The following is an 18,623-nucleotide window of genomic DNA, read 5'->3' on the forward strand; positions in this document are numbered from 1 at the left end:
TGGGGAGATATCAGTGAAGAAGATACAGTGCCATCTAAAAGTTGGCATCTTGTAGAAAACACAACAAAAGACTTTGAGAGCCCCTTGTAATAAACTGTGACAAGGTAAACATTAGAGGATCTCTTGAATTGGGGGGCCTTGGGGAAACTCCCCTAGGAAACACAATTTTTAGAGAAACTATTACTACCTTTACTGTGCTCTGAGTTCAGTATCGTTTTCTAAAATCCCGGGTTTCGGCACCAAAAAAAAAAAATAAAATAAAAAAAAAATAAAATGGGTGATAAGCAGGCTTGGAGCAATGAGGGAGCTGAAGGGCTTTGTGCTTTTGAAATGACCGTGGAGGTTTGTTGTACCCACTACCTGCCCACATTCACTATTTCTGTCACCTTTATCCTTTTGTGCTGTGGTAGGCATAATTCTAAGATGGCTCCCCATAAGCCTTGCTATTGTATAATCCTCTCTCTTTTGAGTGTAGTTGGAACCTGTGAATATGATATTACTCCTATGCTGATGTTATATAGCAAAGGGTGATTGTCCTGGGTGGGCCTGACCTCAACAGGTGAGCCCTTTAAAAGTAAATAGTGTCCTCTGACTGGCTGCCAATGAGGAGGGCAGAGATTTGAAGCATAAGAAAGAATCAAGGCAGAAAAAGAAAAATATGATATCACTTATATGTGAAATCTAAAAAAATGATATAAATGAACTTATTTACAAAACAAAAATAGACTCACAGACATAGAAAACAAACCAGAAGAAATAGTAGCAAGGGGGAATAATTAGGGGTTTAGGATGAACATATACACACTACTATTTATATATAAATAGATAAACAACAGGGACCTACAGTATAGCACATGGAATTATATTCAATATCTTGTAATAGACTATTTTGAAAAATAATCTGAAAAAGAATATATATATATATATATATATATATATATATATATATATATATATATATACACAACTGAATCACTTTACTGTATAACTAAAGCTAACACAATATAGTAAATTAAGTATATGTCAATTAAAAAATGGTTTAAAAAGAATCAAGGCAGTAAAAAGTTATGTGGATGTGTTTCTAAGAGTAGAACATGGGCCCCTGGTTGAGAACCAGCCAGGAAATGGGGACCCTAGTTCTCCAGCTTTACAAGAAACTGAATTTTGCCAACAATTAGAATGAGCTTGGAAGTAGATTTTGTCCCCAGAGCCTCCAGACAAAAAGCCAGTTAGGCCAATACCTGAATTTCAACCATGTCACACCCCAAGTGGAGAGCCAGCCACACTGTGCCTGACTTACAGAACTGCAAGATCCTTGATTTATGTTAAGTTGCCGCTTTTGTGGCAATTTCCTACTTAATGATAGAAAACTAATACAAGGACTTCCACTCTGGAGAGCTGGCTCAGGAACAGTGAGGACAGAATTTCTTTTGCTCCTTCTGCTAAGGTGAGAAAAGGAAAGCTCAGTGCTATTTTGCAGTACAGGAGCTGAGCAGAAAGAAATGTGCATGAGGCTCCTAAGGGGACAGGAGTGACATTATTTTACAAGGTGTTATTATATACGATTATGACTTCACAACTGTCCTGTAAATTAAAATCACGTTTGTGGTTTTCTGTCCCAATTCTTATGTGGTGTGCTGTTATGAATAAGGATCATGCCATGCTGTGAGCCTTGTAAACCCTGATGCAAATCTTGGCCATGGAAATGGAGTCTAATGAGACACTGCATCATGTCCTTTCAGAATCCAAGTTACTCTCTTGGAATGTAGTTGTTCTTTTTTTTTGCAGGTTAGGCAGGGGCTATGGAGAATGTAGGGCCTTGGAGAGAACTCCAGACTTCTGTTTGCTACATAGATGCAGTAGCTGGCACCATAGAATCCTAGTGACAACAAGAGAATCACCATGTTGCTGGAGGTTTTCAGTCTGTTCAGGGGGAATAGGTTGGCCCTTGCAAAAATATATCTCAAAGGAGAATTTCTGATGCAGTGATCCATGATAGAAATTTGTTTTACTTTGTTATCTATTGATATAACTGACTTAATGAAGCATGCTCAGATGAACAATGCTGTTGAGTGATAGATGGTCCATGGCTACACTTTGAGTTAGTTTTTTGATGTCCATTTTCTTCAGATCCTCCCTAAACACAAGTTCTGACTTGAATTTCTAGCTTCTCTCATTTATTTAAGGTTTGGTCTCTATAGGAATAATCAATCTTACTTGATTTAATGTAAAATCAATTCACGTTGTGGGTATAGATGATGGGGAATGGCTTGTAGGGAATCTTTAAAGAAAACAGAAGCATCTGCCCCTTCTCCCATGCAGATGTCTTTGAAAAATAATATAATGATGACAAAATATCTTTCCTTTCTATAGCACTTTCAATTCAAAAGCAGCTATTATCTCTACTTCACATACAGAAACAGTGAGATCAATAGCTTCCCATTGAGCAAAAAAACAAATCTGAAGCTAGATATGTGAATGAGAAGAGAATTATCAATGCAGAGAACTTGATAACAATGTCAAAGCTAATGATGATGTTGAGGAGGATGATTTTGGAAGAGTGTTGGAATCAGAGGGACCTTCCTGGGTGTTTAACAATGAAACTGCCTAACTCAGATAGTATTTGAATCCAGCCAAAACTGATTGGGATTTGAACCCACGGGCTGAGACTCAAACCCACTATCTTTTTTTTTGTTAATAAAAGCTTTTTAATTGTCTTTTTAAGATTTTAATTAATTTATTTTTGGCTGCACTAGGTCTTTGTTGCTGTGTGCAGGCTTTTCTCTAGTTGTGGCCAGCAGAGTCTCCTCTTTGTTGTGGTGCACAGTTTTCTCATTGTGGTGACTTCTCTTGTTGTGGAGCACAGGCTCTGGGGCACACAGATTTCAGTAGTTGCAGCTCGTGGGCTCTAGAGCATGGGCTCAGTAGTTGTGGTGCATGTGCTTTTTTGCCCCGAAGCATGTGGAATCTCCCCTAGATCAGGGATTGAATCTGTGTCCCCTGTATTGGCAGGCAGATTATTAACCTCTGGACCAGCAGGGAAGTCCTCAAACCCACAATTTTGTCATTAATTTTGCACACTTGGTCTCAGAACTTAATGAAGCTCAGGTTCTTTATGTCTCAGCACAGAAGGAATTCAGTGAGAGGCAAAGTGATAGGTAAGAAGTGGATTTATTTAGAGAGATAAACATTCCATAGACAGAATGTGGTCTGTCTCAAAAGGCAAGAGTGGCCCTTAAGCCTTCAGAATGGGAGAAAATAATAGCAAATGAAGCAACTGACAAAGAATTAATCTCAAAAATATATAAGCAACTCCTGCATCTCAATTCCAGAAAAATAAGCGACCCAATAAAAAAAATGGGCCAAAGAACTAAACAGACATTTCTCCAAAGAAGACATACAGATGGCTAACACGCCCATAAAAAGATGCTCAACATCACTCATTATCAGAGAAATGCAAATCAAAACCACAATGAGGTACCATCTCATGCCAGTCAGAATGGCTGCTATCAAAAAGTCTACAAACAATAAATGCTGGAGAGGGTGCGGAGAAAAAGGAACCCTTCAGGAAATTAAAAGATGCTTACTACTTGGAAGGAAAGTTTTGACCAACCTAGATAGCATAATAAAAAGCAGAGACATTACTTTGTCAACAAAGGTCCATCTAGTCAAGGCTATGGTTTTCCCAGTAGTCAGGTATGGATGTGAGAGTTGGACTATAAAGAAAGCTGAGTACCAAAGAATTCATGCTTTCGAACTGTGGTGTTGAAGAAGACTCTTGAGAGTCCCTTGGACTGCAAGGAGATCCAACCAGTCCATCCTGAAGGAAATCAGTCCTGGGTGTTCATTGGAAGGACTGATGTTGAAGCTGAAACTCCAATATTTTGGCCACCTGATGCGAAGAGCTGAGTCATTTGAAAAGACCCTGATGTTGGGAAAGATTGAAGGCAGGAGGAGAAGGGGATGACAGAAGATGAGATGGTTAGATGGCATTACTGACTCAATGGACATGAGTTTGGGTAACCTTTGGGAGTTGGTGATGGACAGGGAGGCCTGGTGTGCTGTGGTTCATGGGGTCACAAAGAGTCGGACACGACTGAGCAACTGAACTGAACTTACACTATTGGTGGGAATGCAAACTAGTATAGCCACTATGAAGAACAACGTGGAGATTCCTTAAAAAACTGGTACTAGAACTGCCATACAACCCAGCAATCCCACTGCTGGGCATACACACTGAGGAAACCAGAATTGAAAGAGACACGTGTACCCCAATGTTCATCAAAGCACTGTTTACAATAGCCAGGACATAGAAGCAACTTAGATGTCCATCGGCAGATGAATGGATAAGAAAGCAGTGGTACATATATACAGTGGAATATTACTCAGCTATTAAAAATAATGCATTTGAATCAGTTCTAATGAGGTGGATGAAACTGGAGCCTATTATACAGAGTGAAGTCAATCAGAAAGAAAAACACCAATACAGTATATTAATGCATATATATGGAATTTAGAAAGATGGTAACAATGACCCTATATGCAAGACAGCAAAAGAGACACAGATGTAAAGAACAGACTTTTGGACTCTGTGGAAGAAGGCAAGGGTGACATGATTTGAGAGAACAACATTGAAACATGTGCATTATCATATGTGAATTAGATCGCCAGTCCAGGTTGGATGCATGAGACAGGTGCTCAGGGCTGGTGTACTGGGATGACCCTGAGGGATGGGATGGTGAGGGAGGTTCAGGATGGGGAACACAGGTACACCCATGGCTGATTCATGTGAATGTATGCAAAAAAACACCACAGTATTGTAAAGTAATTTGCCTCCAATTAAAATAAATAAATAAATAAATAAATAAGAAAACCCTAAAAAAAAAAGAGTGACCCTTAAATATGGCTTGGTTAGTTCTTATGGCATAGAAGGCAATGGCAACCCACTCCAGTACTCTTGCCTGGAAAATCCCGTGGACGGAGGAGCCTGGTAGGCTACAGTCCATGGGGTCACTAGGAGTCGAACACGACTGAGTGACTTCACTTTCCCTTTTCACTTTCATGCATTGGAGAAGAACATGGCAACCCACTCCAGTGTTCTTGCCTGGATAACCCCAGGGACGGGGGAGCCTGGTGGGCTGCCATCTATGGGGTCACACAGAGTCAGACACTACTGAAATGACTTAGCAGCAGTAGCAGCAGCAGTTTTTATAGGCTGGGTGATTTGATAGGCTAATGAGTGGGAGGATTATTCAAACTATTTTGGAGAAGAGCAGGGATTTCCAGAAATTGGGCCGTTGCCCACTTTTTAGCCTTTTGTGATAAGCCTTGGAAATGTCATGGCGCTGGTGGGTGTGTTATTTAGCATATGTTAATACGTTACAATGAGCCTATAATGAGGTTCAAGGTCTACTGGAAGTCAAATCTTCTGCTGTCTTGGAATGTCATCTTTACGTCATAGCCACAACAGCTATGACATTCTTTAAGGGTTGTGCCCTGCCCTCTTCCTTCCTGTTTCAGTAGGGATCTTGATTTAAAAAATTGTCTTTTTCATTTCTGATAATGAAATATCCACTAGTAGTGGACTGAGAAGGAAGGTTATCTCCCACTTGATAAAGACAAATTCAAAGGGACAAACTGAGTTTTATTAATTTAACCCCAAACATTTCTTGCAAAAAATATTTCATGATAGTATAGGCCAAGAAAAATCTTACCCCCCCTACCCTCTTGGGGCCTGTGAATCAAATTGATAAAATATTAATTATCAGGAGAAAAAATAATCTTAATTTTGTGTGTACACATGAGAATTCACAAAGAAAAATGTAGCTTAAGTAAGTGGCCAGGTGATTGAGGCTATTATACCATCTTAGGCGAAACAATGGGACAGGGACTTTTGGGCTTCTGGGCAGGGGAGATAAATTATGGGAAGGAGAGGGGAGGAAGTGTGTGGTAAACAAGGGTTGTCTTGTATGCAGATAAGAGGTGCTGAGTTGTCTCCTGAGAAGTAGTTCTCTTCCTATTGGGAGACTGCTTTATGAATGGAAATTTCCTCTATAAATGTAAATTTCCTTTACAAAAGGGAAAATTTATACTCTATTTTCAGGCAGAGAAGGTGAGATAAAGAACTTTCCCTTTGTCTGCTGATTCTCAATTGACTCAAAACAATGCATATGCCGAAGAGGCAGATTTTGGAGAAGCACATTCTAATCCCTTCAGTAGGAACATACCAGCTTCTCTTTAGAAGTGGCTTTTTCAATGTCATGTTATTTTGCAAATATTTTTCCATGTATTTTTGCCTCTTTAAGTTAGAGATAGAAGGAAAAACCTATGCAGTTGATTTTGTTGTTTTTTAGTCATTCAGTCGTGTCTGTTTGTGATCCCATGAACTGTAGCCAGCCAGGCATCTCTGTCCATGGGATTTCCCAGGCAAGAATACTGGACTGGGTTGCCATTTCCTTCTCCAGGGGATCTTCCTGATCCAGGGATCAAACCCACATCTCCTTCATTGGCAGGCAAATTCTTTACCGCTGAACTACCAGGGAGGCCCCAACTGATTTATAGCAATATTATTTTATATATTACTTGAGGTGAGACATACATGGGGGAATACTTGGGCAGAGAAAGATCCAAGTCAGTTTATTCAACAAATAACTATTGAACTAGCAATACAGATAAGGTCCCTGCCTTCATAGAGCTTACAGTTTAGTGTTGAGGACACAGCAATTTAAGATATGAAACTTAATAAGAAAATTTAAAGTGGGAAAGGGGATTGGAATATGTCATCCTAAAATATGGCACTTTGATACGAGGGTTATTTTGAGCTGAAGGCAATTAAGAAACAATAGACACAGGATGAGGCTTATTCAGTGGCTCAGTGCTAAAGATCTGCCTGCAATTCAGAAGACTTGGCGTGGACGTGGGCTCTGTACCTAGGTTGGGAAGATCTCCTGGAGGGGAGGGCATGGCAACTGACTCCAGTATTCTTGCCTGGAAAATTCCATGGACAGAGGAGCCTGGTGAGCTACAGTCCATGTGGTCTCAAAGAGTTGGACATGACTAATCACAGCACAGACACAGGAGGATCTCTTTGCCCTCTCCCTTTCTGCCTAAAAGCAGGGCAAAACTTTCCATTTGTAAAAGTGTTTCCTTTTCACATATGAGGAAGAGGAGAATACTCTTAATCACCAGTGATGACTCATCTTTGGAGATGGCACTGACTTGAGTCTGCATAACAAACTTTACCAAACAACCCTTATCTACCAATACTTCCCCCATATATTTACCTTCTCACAAATTCCTTTTCCTTTGACTAGTTACTATTCCACAATTTATCACTCTTTTGTTAAAATGGTATCCAAGCCCCTGAGTCTACCCACTACTTTGGAGTTTTACTTCTTTTCTGTATAGCACCCCCTCAACATAAAATTAGAAATGTCAATTAAGTATGTGCACCTTTTTCTCCTGTTAATCTATCTTTTGTCTATTTAATTCACAGGCCTCAAGTACAGACCCTAAGAGGTTAAAGGAAAAGTCCTCACAGTGAAAACTGTTATGAAGAAGAGGAAGTACTGACACCGAGTGTTGAGGAAGATGACTTTAGATAAGGTATTTAGGGAAGGCTCCTCTGAGGAGATGACGTCTTAATTGAGACCTGTAGATGGAAAGACATAGGCCATACCAAGACCTCAGGAAATGCATTCCCGGGAGAGGGACTAACAAGTGAAACATTCCTGAGTTAGACATCAGCCTGGAGTATTTAATAGGCAGAAAGAAGACAAGAGTGGTTAGAGCAGAGTGGACGAGGCAGTGAGCTGAACTCGATGAGGTCAGTCAGCCACCAGACTGTGTGGCATCTTGTAGGTCAGTGGTTCCCACACTTGATTGAGCATCAGAGTCACTTAAGGGCCCATTAAAGCTAGCTTGCTGGGCCCTACCCCTTGAGTTTCTGATTCTGAGAATTTGGAGTAAGTCCAAGCATTTGCACCTTAGAATGGCATGAATTCTTATCATTCTTTGCTACTTTTTGAATGAAACCATTGATGTCATTGAGCCTCAATTTTCTGCTTGAATATTAAACATCAATGATGAATACTTCATGGGGTATTAAATGATCTCTTATATGTGCTAGAGCTAGGAAAACTTAAAGTCTTATGATTGTTAACAAAGATTACATTTCTGGGTTACAAACAAAGGAAATCACGAAGTAGTTGTGGGATGTGGTAAGTGAAAGGACGTAAGTAAAGATGAAGGAGGAGTCATGAAGAGTTACAGGCAGGCATGATTTTTTTAAATTTAAATTTAAAAATTTGTTGAGAGCCCAACTTGGGACAGAGTTTACATTTTTAGACTGAATTTTAATGGCTTCATTTTGAATTCACTTTTTCATGAAATTGTGTTTTTAGTCTTTTAAAAAATAAAATACTCTCTTAAAGGCTCAAAAGACTTTTGTCAGAGGAGAACAGTAAGCAACTCTTTAGACCTTTTTGAAGTGGAAATGATCCAAAGTACCTAATATTTCACCCTTCAGGGGAAAGGGTTTGGTGAGGGGGTGTCTTTGATTGTACCCTTAATGCTGATAACAGCTGGGAATTTAACCTAAAGGTATTTGAGCATAATATGTGTGTATGGGAAGAGTCAATATTTATTGATTTCAGATGACATAATTGAGAAAGACTGGAGATGGAAAAAAAGGTCTCTTTGTGTGTTTGTGCATGTGTGTGTTTACATGTATGTAGGATAGGCACTAGTGGTAAAGAACCCGCCTGCCAGTACAGGAGAGGTAAGAGATACGGGTTTGATCCCTGGGTCGGGAAGGTCCCTTGGAGGAGGGCATGGCAACGCACTTCAGTATTCTTGCCTGGAGAATCCCATGAACAGAGGAGCCTGGCGGGCTACAGTTCATAGAGTTGCAAAGAGTTGGACATGACTGAAGCTACTGAGCACACATGCACAGGATATTTCTGTTTCCAGTCTAATACCAGTCTGAGGAAATCTACTTGATCTGTGGTGAAGTTGGAGAGGAGGGTGGTAGTTAAAGCACTCCTGTTTTCTTATGCCTTAAAGACTGATGTCAACCAGCCATCACACATTTCCAGAGACAGACAGACCAGTTAGTTCACTTCAGTCACTCAGCCGTATCCAACTCTTTGCAACCCCATGGACTGCAGCACATCAGGCTTCCCTGTCCATCACCAACTCCTGGAGCTTGTTCAAACTCGTGTCCGTTGAGTCAATGATGCCATCCAACCATCTCATCCTCTGTCATCCCCTTCTCCTCCCACCTTCCATCTTTCCCAGCATCAGAGTATTTTCAAATGAGTCAGTTCTTCATATCAGGTGGCCAAAGTATTGGACTTCAACTTCACATCAGTCCTTTCAAGGATTATTCAGGACTGATTTCCTTTAGGATTGACTGGTTTAATCTCCTTGCAGTCCAAGGGACTCTCAAGATCTTCTCCAACACCATAGTTAAAAAGCATTGGTTCTTCGGTGCTCAGCTTTCTTTATAGTTCAACTCTCACATCCATACATGACTACTGGAAAAAACATAGCTTGACTAGATGGACCTTTGTTGGCAAAGTAATGTCTCTGCTTTTTAATATGCTGTCTAGGTTGGTCATAGCTTTTCTTCCAAGGAGCAAGTGTCTTAATTTCATGGCTGCAGTCACCACCTGCAGTGATTTTAGAGCCCAAGAAAATAAAGTCTGTCACTGTTTCCATTGTTTCTCCATCTATTTGCCATCAAATGATGGGAGTGGATGCCATGATCTTCGTTTTCTGAATGTTGAGTTTTAAGCTAGCTTTTTCACTCTCCGCTTTCACTTTCATCAAGAAGCTCTTTAGTTCCTCTTGGCTTTCTGTCATAAGGGTGGTGTCGTATGCATATGTGAGGTTATTGATATTTCTCCTGGCAATCTTGATTCCAGCTTGTGCTTCATCCAGCCCAGTATTTCACATGATGTACTCTGCATATAAGTTAAAGAACATACTCCTTTCTCAATTTGGAACCAGTTTGTCTTTCCATGTCCAGTTCTAACTGTTGCTTCCTGACCTGCATACAGGTTTCTCAGGAGGCAGGTCAGGTGATCTGGTATTCCCATCTCTTGAAGAATTTTCCACAGTTTGTTGTGATCCACACAGTCAAAGGTTTTGGTGTAGTCAATGAAGCAGAAGTAGATGCTTTTCTGGAACTCTCTTGCTTTTCCTATGAAAAAGGAATTTTTTGCAACGGATTTTGCAATTTGATCTCTGCTTCATCTGTCTTTTCCAAATCCAGCTTGAATATCCAGAATTTCTTGGTTCACATACTGTTGAAGCCTTGCTCGGAGAATTTTGAGCATCACTCTGCTAGTGTGTGAGATGAGTGCAATTGTGTGGTAGTTTGAACATTCTTTGGTATTGCCTTTCTTTGGGATTGGAATAAAAGCTGACCTTTTCCAGTCCTGTGGCCACCGCTGAATTTTCCAAATTTGCTGGCAGATTTTGCTGGCCAAATTTTCCAAATTTGTTGAGTGCAGCACTTTCACAGCATCATTTTTTAGGATCTGGAATAGCTCAGCTGGAATTCCATCACTTCCACTAGCTTTGTTCATAATGATGCTTCCTAAGGCCCAATTGACTTCACACTCCAGGATGTCTGGCTCTAGGTGAGTGATCACACCATCGTGGTTATCTGGGCCATTAAGATCTTTTTGTATTGTTCTTCTGTGTATTCTTGCCATCTCTTCTGAATATCTTCTGCTTCTGTTAGGTCCATACTGTTCTGTCATTTATTGTGCCCATCTTTGCATGAAATGTTCCCTTGGTATCTCTAATTTTCTTGAAGAGATCTCTAGTCTTTCCCATTCTATTGTTTTCCTCTCTTTCTTTGCATTGATCACTTAAGAAGGCTTTCTTATCTCTTCTTGCTATTCTTTGGAACTCTGTATTCAAATGGGTATATCTTTCTTTTTCTCCTTTGCCTTTCACTTCTCTTCTTTTCTCAGCTATTTGTAAGGCCTCCTCAGACAACCGTTTTGCCTTTTTGCATTTCTTTTTCTTGAGGATGGTCTTGATCACTGCTTCCTGCACAGAGATAGAGAGACCCAACAATCTTTTAATTTTATGTTTAGGAAATCCCGATATGTCTTGGTTTGGTAACTGCTTAATGTAACCCCAAGTGTTTTATGTTTGAAATTAGGACGATGGCCGAGGGACTTTCTCTGAAGGCTGAACACTTTTAAGGCTAGGGTAGATTCCTATCTCATAGGAATAATGTCCAAGTCATGTTTTGTGGATGTGAGCCAGATGAGAGTTTCGAGATATATCTGAAGTAGCCTGCCAAATCCTCCTCCACTCATGTTCTCAAGAGAGAGGACAGGGTTGGGAAGGCTTTGCTTGGGTTTCCCTTATTGGAATTAGATATTCCAGGAACCTGTCACACTTTCAATTCTGATCAATTAACAGGGATTAATGAGATTGACACCTAGATAATGGCTTCCCAGGTGGCATAGTAAAGAATCTACCTGCCAGTGCAGGAGATACAAGAGGCATGGGTTGGATCGCTGGGTCAGGTAGATCCCCTGGAGGAGGGCATGGCAACCCACTCCATTATTCTTGCCTGGAGAATCCCATGGACAGAGGATCCTGGTGAGCTACAGTCCATGGGGCTGTAAAGAGTCAAACCCCATGACTGAGCAACTGAGCACACACACCTAGATAGGTGGGTTGGGAACCCAGGAGCAAAACGGGGGTGATGTTAGAAGTGGTGGGCTGGTGTTGCCAGCCAAAGAGTGTCACTCACCATCTGGCTGTGCAAGAGTTGAGTCATTAGTCACTATAGTTGCTAACCTTTAACACTCCCCTGAAAGGAGTTCAGGGTGGAGATCAAGAATGAGGCACTCTGTGCTCTGGGAAAACTGGCAGAACGGGCCTTCAGATAGTAAGATATTTTCAGGAGCAATTTTTTATGAACCCCAATTCTTGCACCTTCCCATACTTAGAGAAACACTAAACACTAATCCTGGAGTGGGCACCCTATCCCTTCCCTAGCAGATCTTCCCAATCCATGAATTGAACAAGGGTCTCCTACACTGCAGGTGGATTCTTTACCAACTGAGCTATCAGGGAAGCCCATACTTAGAAAAGCACTAAAATAATTAAGATATCTGTCCCTTAGGACTAGCAGCAACTTTCTTCTGAGATGTGTGCTTGTTGCATTTACTCCCTTCACCAAGATCATGTATATACTGACACCTTCCCCCACATCTTTAGAACAGTTCCTCAGGGTTATCTGAGAGGTTGTGTCCCAAGGTCCTCAGTAAGATGCTGAATACACTTGACGTACAGCTTTTATGTTGTGTTTTTCTTTTTCAGTCAACAGTGTCAAAGGGCAGACTTTAACCAAGGTTTGGCTTAGAGCCCTCTCCTTCACCCCAGGTGCAGTAGGCCCCACATGATGGTGGAAGAGGGTTTGAGTAGGACTCAGTTTACTTAGACTAGATATTGGCTCCATTGTGGTATCATCTTGAAGAAACTTTTTTTGTTTTCTATTGTGTAGAATAAATACCTACCTGATATTATGTTCTTTTGACATTTTTCTCATGTGTCCAACGGCTACATAATGTGCTTTTCCCCTCTGGGAGGGTTTACTGGAGAACTCATTCTCCTCATGCCTCATCTCATCTCTCTGCCTGCTCTCAAAACTCCACTGAATCAGCTTCCACGAAGGAGGTCATTCCAGGATGGATGATTTGTGGTGCGGGTACTACTGGCGAACCAGGGAGGTCATTGACAAGGAACTTGGTCTCTGGATTCACATGGAGCTGTGCTTCCAGGGTCTGTAACATCAGGCACCCCTGTATTAGTCAGGATTAGGACAACAAAACAGAAATTACTCTCAGTATTTCAATCAATAAGGGTAATAACACAGAGACGTGGGTGCTTATATGACTGTTGGAAGGACTGGAGGAACAAAGGTCAGGGAAAGCCATTGCTAGCTCTCAGAGTCACTGCTAGCTTTCAGAGACTCGGGAATTTGTTTCAGCTGTTCAGGAAAGGAATTTCAGGACATTGCCACCAGTGGTTGCAGCTGCCAGCAGCATCACGGAGGGTGATAAGCAGAAAAACACCTGGAGGCTCATAAAAAAAAAAAATTCATATCTGTTGACATATATAGGTCTACCTGCTGGTGCCTTTTTGTCACCTTTGCTATTTTGTGCATGTCCATTTCATTAGGGGAACCTAAACTGAATCCAAAATCCTGTTGCCAAGGAAATCTGGGAAATGTGGTTCCCAGATTTCTAACCCCTGAAAACCAGGCAAGACATAGAAGGAAGTACAAAGAATGTTGAGTGCCAGCACAGTCCAGCCCTGGACTTCACAGGCATTATGTCCCTGAGCCTATGGTGTCATCAGTAAAACAGATGTCATTCAAAACTACAGCTATCACAAAAAAACAGTATGCAAAGTAACAGTGATACAAAGCTCAATACCCCTTTGTCCCTTTTCCTTCACTGGAAAAATCATCATATGATCATAGAAATTCAAAACACTTTTTGAAGGAAAAACACTTTGGTGCTATTTATTCTTTTAAAATATAAGAAGAATGAAGGTATTTAGAGTATAAATTTTGACCTAAAGGCAGTTGAGAAGAAACAGACACAAGAAAGGGCTTCCCCAGTGACTCAATGGTAAAGAATCTGCCTGCAATGCAGGAGATGCTGGAGATGTGGGTTAAATTCCTGGGTCCAGAAGATCCCCTGGAGGAAGGATGGCATGGCAACCCACTCCAGTATTCTTGCTGGAAGAATCTCTAGTTAAGATGCTATATGAGCCCAAGTTCTAACCACCCTTTTGAGTTACTCATCACTGAGTATTCCTGTATGCACATGGAATACTGTATGCACAATGCACATGTTAATGAACTCTGCTTATTGTCTTTTATTAATCCATCTTTTGTCAGTCTAATCTGCAGGGCCCCAATTGAAAAACCTAGGAGGGTAGAGGAGAAAAGTTTTTCTTCTCCTACAATAATAAATGCTGATTGTAAACATTTTGAAAATGTCATCAAAGACAAAAATGCATTGGACAGTTAAGGAGATGATTTTATGTAGGCTATTGCACTGGTGGAGGGGAGAGCTTCCCATGTAGTGCTAGTGGTAAAGAACCTGCCTGCCAATGCAGGAGACATAAGAGACACGAGTTCGATCCCTGGGTCAGGAAGATCTCCTGGAGAAGGGCATGGCAACCCACTCCAGTATTCTTGCCTGGAGAATCCCTTGGACAGAGGAGTCTGGTGGGCTATAGTCCATGAGGTTGCAAAGAATCGGACACAACTGAAGCAATTTAGCATGCACATACATAACATTGCACTGGGGAGAAAGTTCATTAATTAGGAACATCTCAAAGAAGAAAGAACACCTGAAGTTTTACACAGGCAAGTAGTAAACAAGGGAGTCATGAGACAGGGTAGACAGGAAGTCTTAGGGGTGTCAGGAGTAACCATGAGGAATGGTGGAGGTAGGTCTTTATCTCTGAATACTAAGGGCAGGTAGTCCTTTGCATTTATTTTTTTCTGGAAAGGGAAAGCAAATTTCTTAACTGTTGCTGCTTTCTAGGAGCACAGGGTTCAGGTAAAAGTCAATGCAGTCAACTTCCACTTTTCTTCAAGACAAATATCATGAGTCACTGAACAACACAAAGGTTCCTCCTGAGTGGAGGAAGCGGAGGTCTACGAAATAGTCTTTCCAGGACTCTTGCTGGCATTGTGCCTGTAAAAGCAGTGAAACCATCTGTTGAGATTCGCTGGCAAAGGTAAGTTGTTCTAGGATCCCAGAGACCAGGAATTTCAAAAGAGGGTTGCCTCAAGTGAAAAAGAGAAACATAGAAAGTCATGTTGAAGAGCAAGTAGTCAAACACTAAGGGTAACTAGTCCACTAGATTCCAAGAAATGGGTGGAGAAAAATCTTTAGCTCAAGAGTCAGAACTGCAGGTACTTGACAGAGATTTCTCTGTTGGCATCTCACATGTGATTATATGAATATGTCAGAGAAGCTTTCTGGAAGACACGTATAATAGTGTGTCCACCTACTGCACATGCACCCTTTCTGGAAGCCAGAATTCGGTGAGCACCAGTCAGTTAAGCAGCACAGTTCATTGCCTTTCTTGATGCTGTCTAGTTAGTATGGTCATGCTCTTGGTGATGTTGTCCATAGTCTTGGTTACCTCTTACATAAGGGATGCATGATCTAATCATTTCACTGGACTTCCTTAGGGGTCCAGGAAATGGCTCGTCTATGCAGAATTCTAGCCCATGCCTGATCACTGCTGCAATAGTGAATACTTCAAAGTTTATATGGAGTCTTGGTGATTTAGCTTGCAAGGTTTCTTCAAGTCCTAGGGGGAAAAGGCCAGCTGCAAGGGAGCCCAGAGTCTCAACAGGGATCTGGGTAGCCAGGTTTTAGTTATTGGTGACTCTGAGTCAGGCAGGAGGGAGAAAAACTGGTTATGTTAGTTTGGAGGGTTGTAGCCAGATTTTGAAGAAAACTGGAAGAATGGACAATTTGGGCAAAGTAATAGAATCCAGTCCAGTCTGCAAGTAAGACTCCAAACTGGTTTCTCTAGCGGGAGTGGAATTTGATTAAGTCTCTGTCAGACAAGATGGAGTTCATATATTTATCAGTTACCTATAATTTACAAAGAGATGCAAAATAGTTCAAAGACAATGAACAGGACCAGAACTGTGATATAAAAGATGCAGAGTTCTCCATTGAAACAAAAATTTTCTCTGTAATACTGAGGAGTATTCACTTACTAATTCTGTGAACATTTGTTATACAATCAAGACCATAATAAATATTCAGTTCAGCATTTTGATTTATTTTTATGTGCTTTCCCCCTTAATTAAAAAAAAAAATTCTTTAGAAGGGGAAAATGTTATATATGTCAAGAATGGCACATCACTCTGAAAACTGAATCTATTTTCAATGCCAAAAAGTTAACAAAGTTCAAAAATCAACAGGATATAAATTGGGAAATAGAGGAGAAGGAAATGATATTACAAAATGCCAAATATTTATGTACTGGATGCTCACAAGTAACTTTTCACGTATTTATTTTTGCATCCCTCCAGCAGGAACATAGTCATCAACACTGAGAAGTCCTTTATTGAAGTACAGGAATGAGTGTGTTTTGATCTTAATTGGAAACAGAGTTTTGTCTGCTTCAGTAAAAGGAGAAGCTGAAGAAACACAGCAGCCATTGTTCCTGCTAATTTGTTGTTGTGATTCAATACAGGGTTGGAAAACTATGCCCCTTGGGCCAAATCCAACTTTTGAGGAGAAAAACCTTTTTATCTATCCTCTTATGTTCAGTACTCAGAGACCTGCAAATTAAACTGACAAAAGACAGGTAGACAAGAAAAAAAATCTTTACACATAGGTATACAATAGTTCACAGAAAAATGTGACTCAGGATGGCTAAAATTTGGAGCTTACATATCATCTCAATAGGGGATAGGCAGAGGGCTACCTCTGCAAGGACAAATGACTTCTTAGAAAGGGGTGGGGGGAGAGAAAGAGTACTAATGGAAACAAATAACTTTTTGGAAAGATAAATGAGCCCTTAGGAACATAGATAGGAGTTACTATAGTTTATGACATTGTCTGTTTGAGTGTGGTATCAACTTTCCCTCTCCCAAAGAAGAGATTAGAGTTGCTCCTGTGGAGAGATTTTTGACAGTTGAGTTCCTGTAGAAGGTTCTGCTTTTAGACTGATAAGGAATTTCTGGAAATCAAATGCCTTCAGCTCAAAATAATTCTTAATGCCAGAGTGACATCCTGGTCCCTTTCAAGGCCCACTGCCTACTTTTATAAATAAAGTTTTATTGAAGTACAGTTATGTGCATTTATTTGTTTATATGTCTGTGACTATTTTTGTCATAAAAATAACAGAGATCTTATGGTTCATAAGAGCTTACGTTTCAAAGCCTAAAATATTTACTATCTGGCTCTTTTACTGATCCTTGGTTTTGTTGTTCAGTCACAGTCATGTCCGACTCTTTAGGACCCCATGGACTGCAGCACACCAGGCCTCCCTGTCCTTCACTATCTCCCAGAGTTTGCTCAAATTCATATCCATTGAGTCGATGATGCTATCCAACCATCTCATCCTCTGTTGCCCCGTTCTCCTACTGCCCTCAATTTTTCCCAGCATCAGGGTCTTTTCCAATGAGTCAGCTCTTCATATCAGGTGGCCAAAATATTGAGCTTCAGCTTCAGCATCAGTCCTTCCAGTGAATATTCAGGGTTAATTTCCTTTAGGATTGAGTGGTTTGATCTTCTTGCTGTCCAAGGGAGTCTCAAGAGTCCTCCAGCACTACAGTTCAAAAGCATCAATTCTTTGGCGCTCAGCCTTCTTTATGGTCTAACTCTCACATCCGTACATGACTACTGGAAAAACCAGAGCTTTGGCTACATGGACCTTTGTCAGCAAAGTGATGTCTCTGCTTTTTAATATGCTGTCTAGGTTTATCATAGCTTTTCTTCCAAAGAGCAAGTGTCTTTTAATTTTATGATTGTAGTCAACGTCCACAGTGATTTTGGAGCCCAAGAAAATAAAGTCTGTCACTGTTCCATTTTTCCCCATCTATTTGCCATGAAGTGATGGGACCAGATGCATTGATTTGGATATATACATATATCTGTATATAAATTTGTATTTATGTATATAAATCCTTGATTTAGATATATACATATATTTGTATGTTCTACATTTTGTCCCTGAAGATAAAAAATTTCATACAGATAAAAACCTTGTACACAGGAATGCATTGTGTGGCCTCTCTATTGTTAATAAGCTTCAATTTAATACATGATGATTATTATTCTTTTGAGTTCCTACTATGTGCCAGGCCCCATGCTTGAAACACAATGTTTACCTCTGCCCTTTGGGGGCTTTTCTAGCGAAGAACAAGAGGCTGGAGGGCCTGTAATCTGAGGCATCCAGTGGAAGTGTTAGAAAAGAGAAGAGCCAATCAATGGAAGAGCAGACATAGTCAAGGGACAGACTCTGTGAGGATCATCAGGGAAGGATTGTGGATGAGGAATGATTTAAATGATATATGGAGCGAACTGATAGTATTGAATACATAGACAAGTAAGGATGGGAGAAAAGAACATTCCAACAGGGAGAACAGGGAGAACACCACATTCATTCACTCATTCATTTAACAGATATTTATAGTACACCAAACAAAGTTTCTATTTTAACAGAACTTACAGTTACCCCATGAAGTATACAGTATACATGGAATTCTCCAGGCCAGAATACTGGAGTGGGTTGCCTTTCCCTTCCCCAGGGGATCTTCCCAACCCAGGAATTGAACCCAGGTCTCCCTCATTGCAGGCAGATTCTTTACCAGCTGAGCCACAAGGGAAGCTCAAGAATACTGGAATGGGTAGCCTATCCCTTCTCCAGGAGATCTTCCTGACCCAGGAATTGAACCAGGGTCTCCTGCATTGCAGGCAGATTCTTCACCATCTGAGCTATGAGGGAAGCCCAGAACTTACAGTAATTTGAAGCAAAAAAAAAAAAAAAAAGATCTAGGAGGATAATGAAATTGTTCTGGCCTAGAGAATTCCATG

The 18,623-nt window shown here is 40.7% G+C and overlaps 1 long non-coding RNA gene across 1 annotated transcript in view; it reads left to right on the forward strand.

The window, feature by feature from the left end:
• The window catches only part of LOC145536380 (uncharacterized), a 174,889-nt gene that overhangs the window by 51,490 nt on the left and 104,776 nt on the right, over positions 1–18,623 (forward strand). Inside the window, exon 4 of the long non-coding RNA XR_014075810.1 lies at positions 7,496–7,605. This is a non-coding gene — a long non-coding RNA (uncharacterized LOC145536380). The remainder of the gene's footprint in view (positions 1–7,495; positions 7,606–18,623) is intronic.

This window comes from Giraffa tippelskirchi, chromosome X (assembly GCF_054371585.1).
Source record: "Giraffa tippelskirchi isolate mGirTip1 chromosome X, T2T-mGirTip1v1.2.pri, whole genome shotgun sequence".
Classification (NCBI taxonomy): Eukaryota; Metazoa; Chordata; class Mammalia; order Artiodactyla; family Giraffidae; genus Giraffa; species Giraffa tippelskirchi.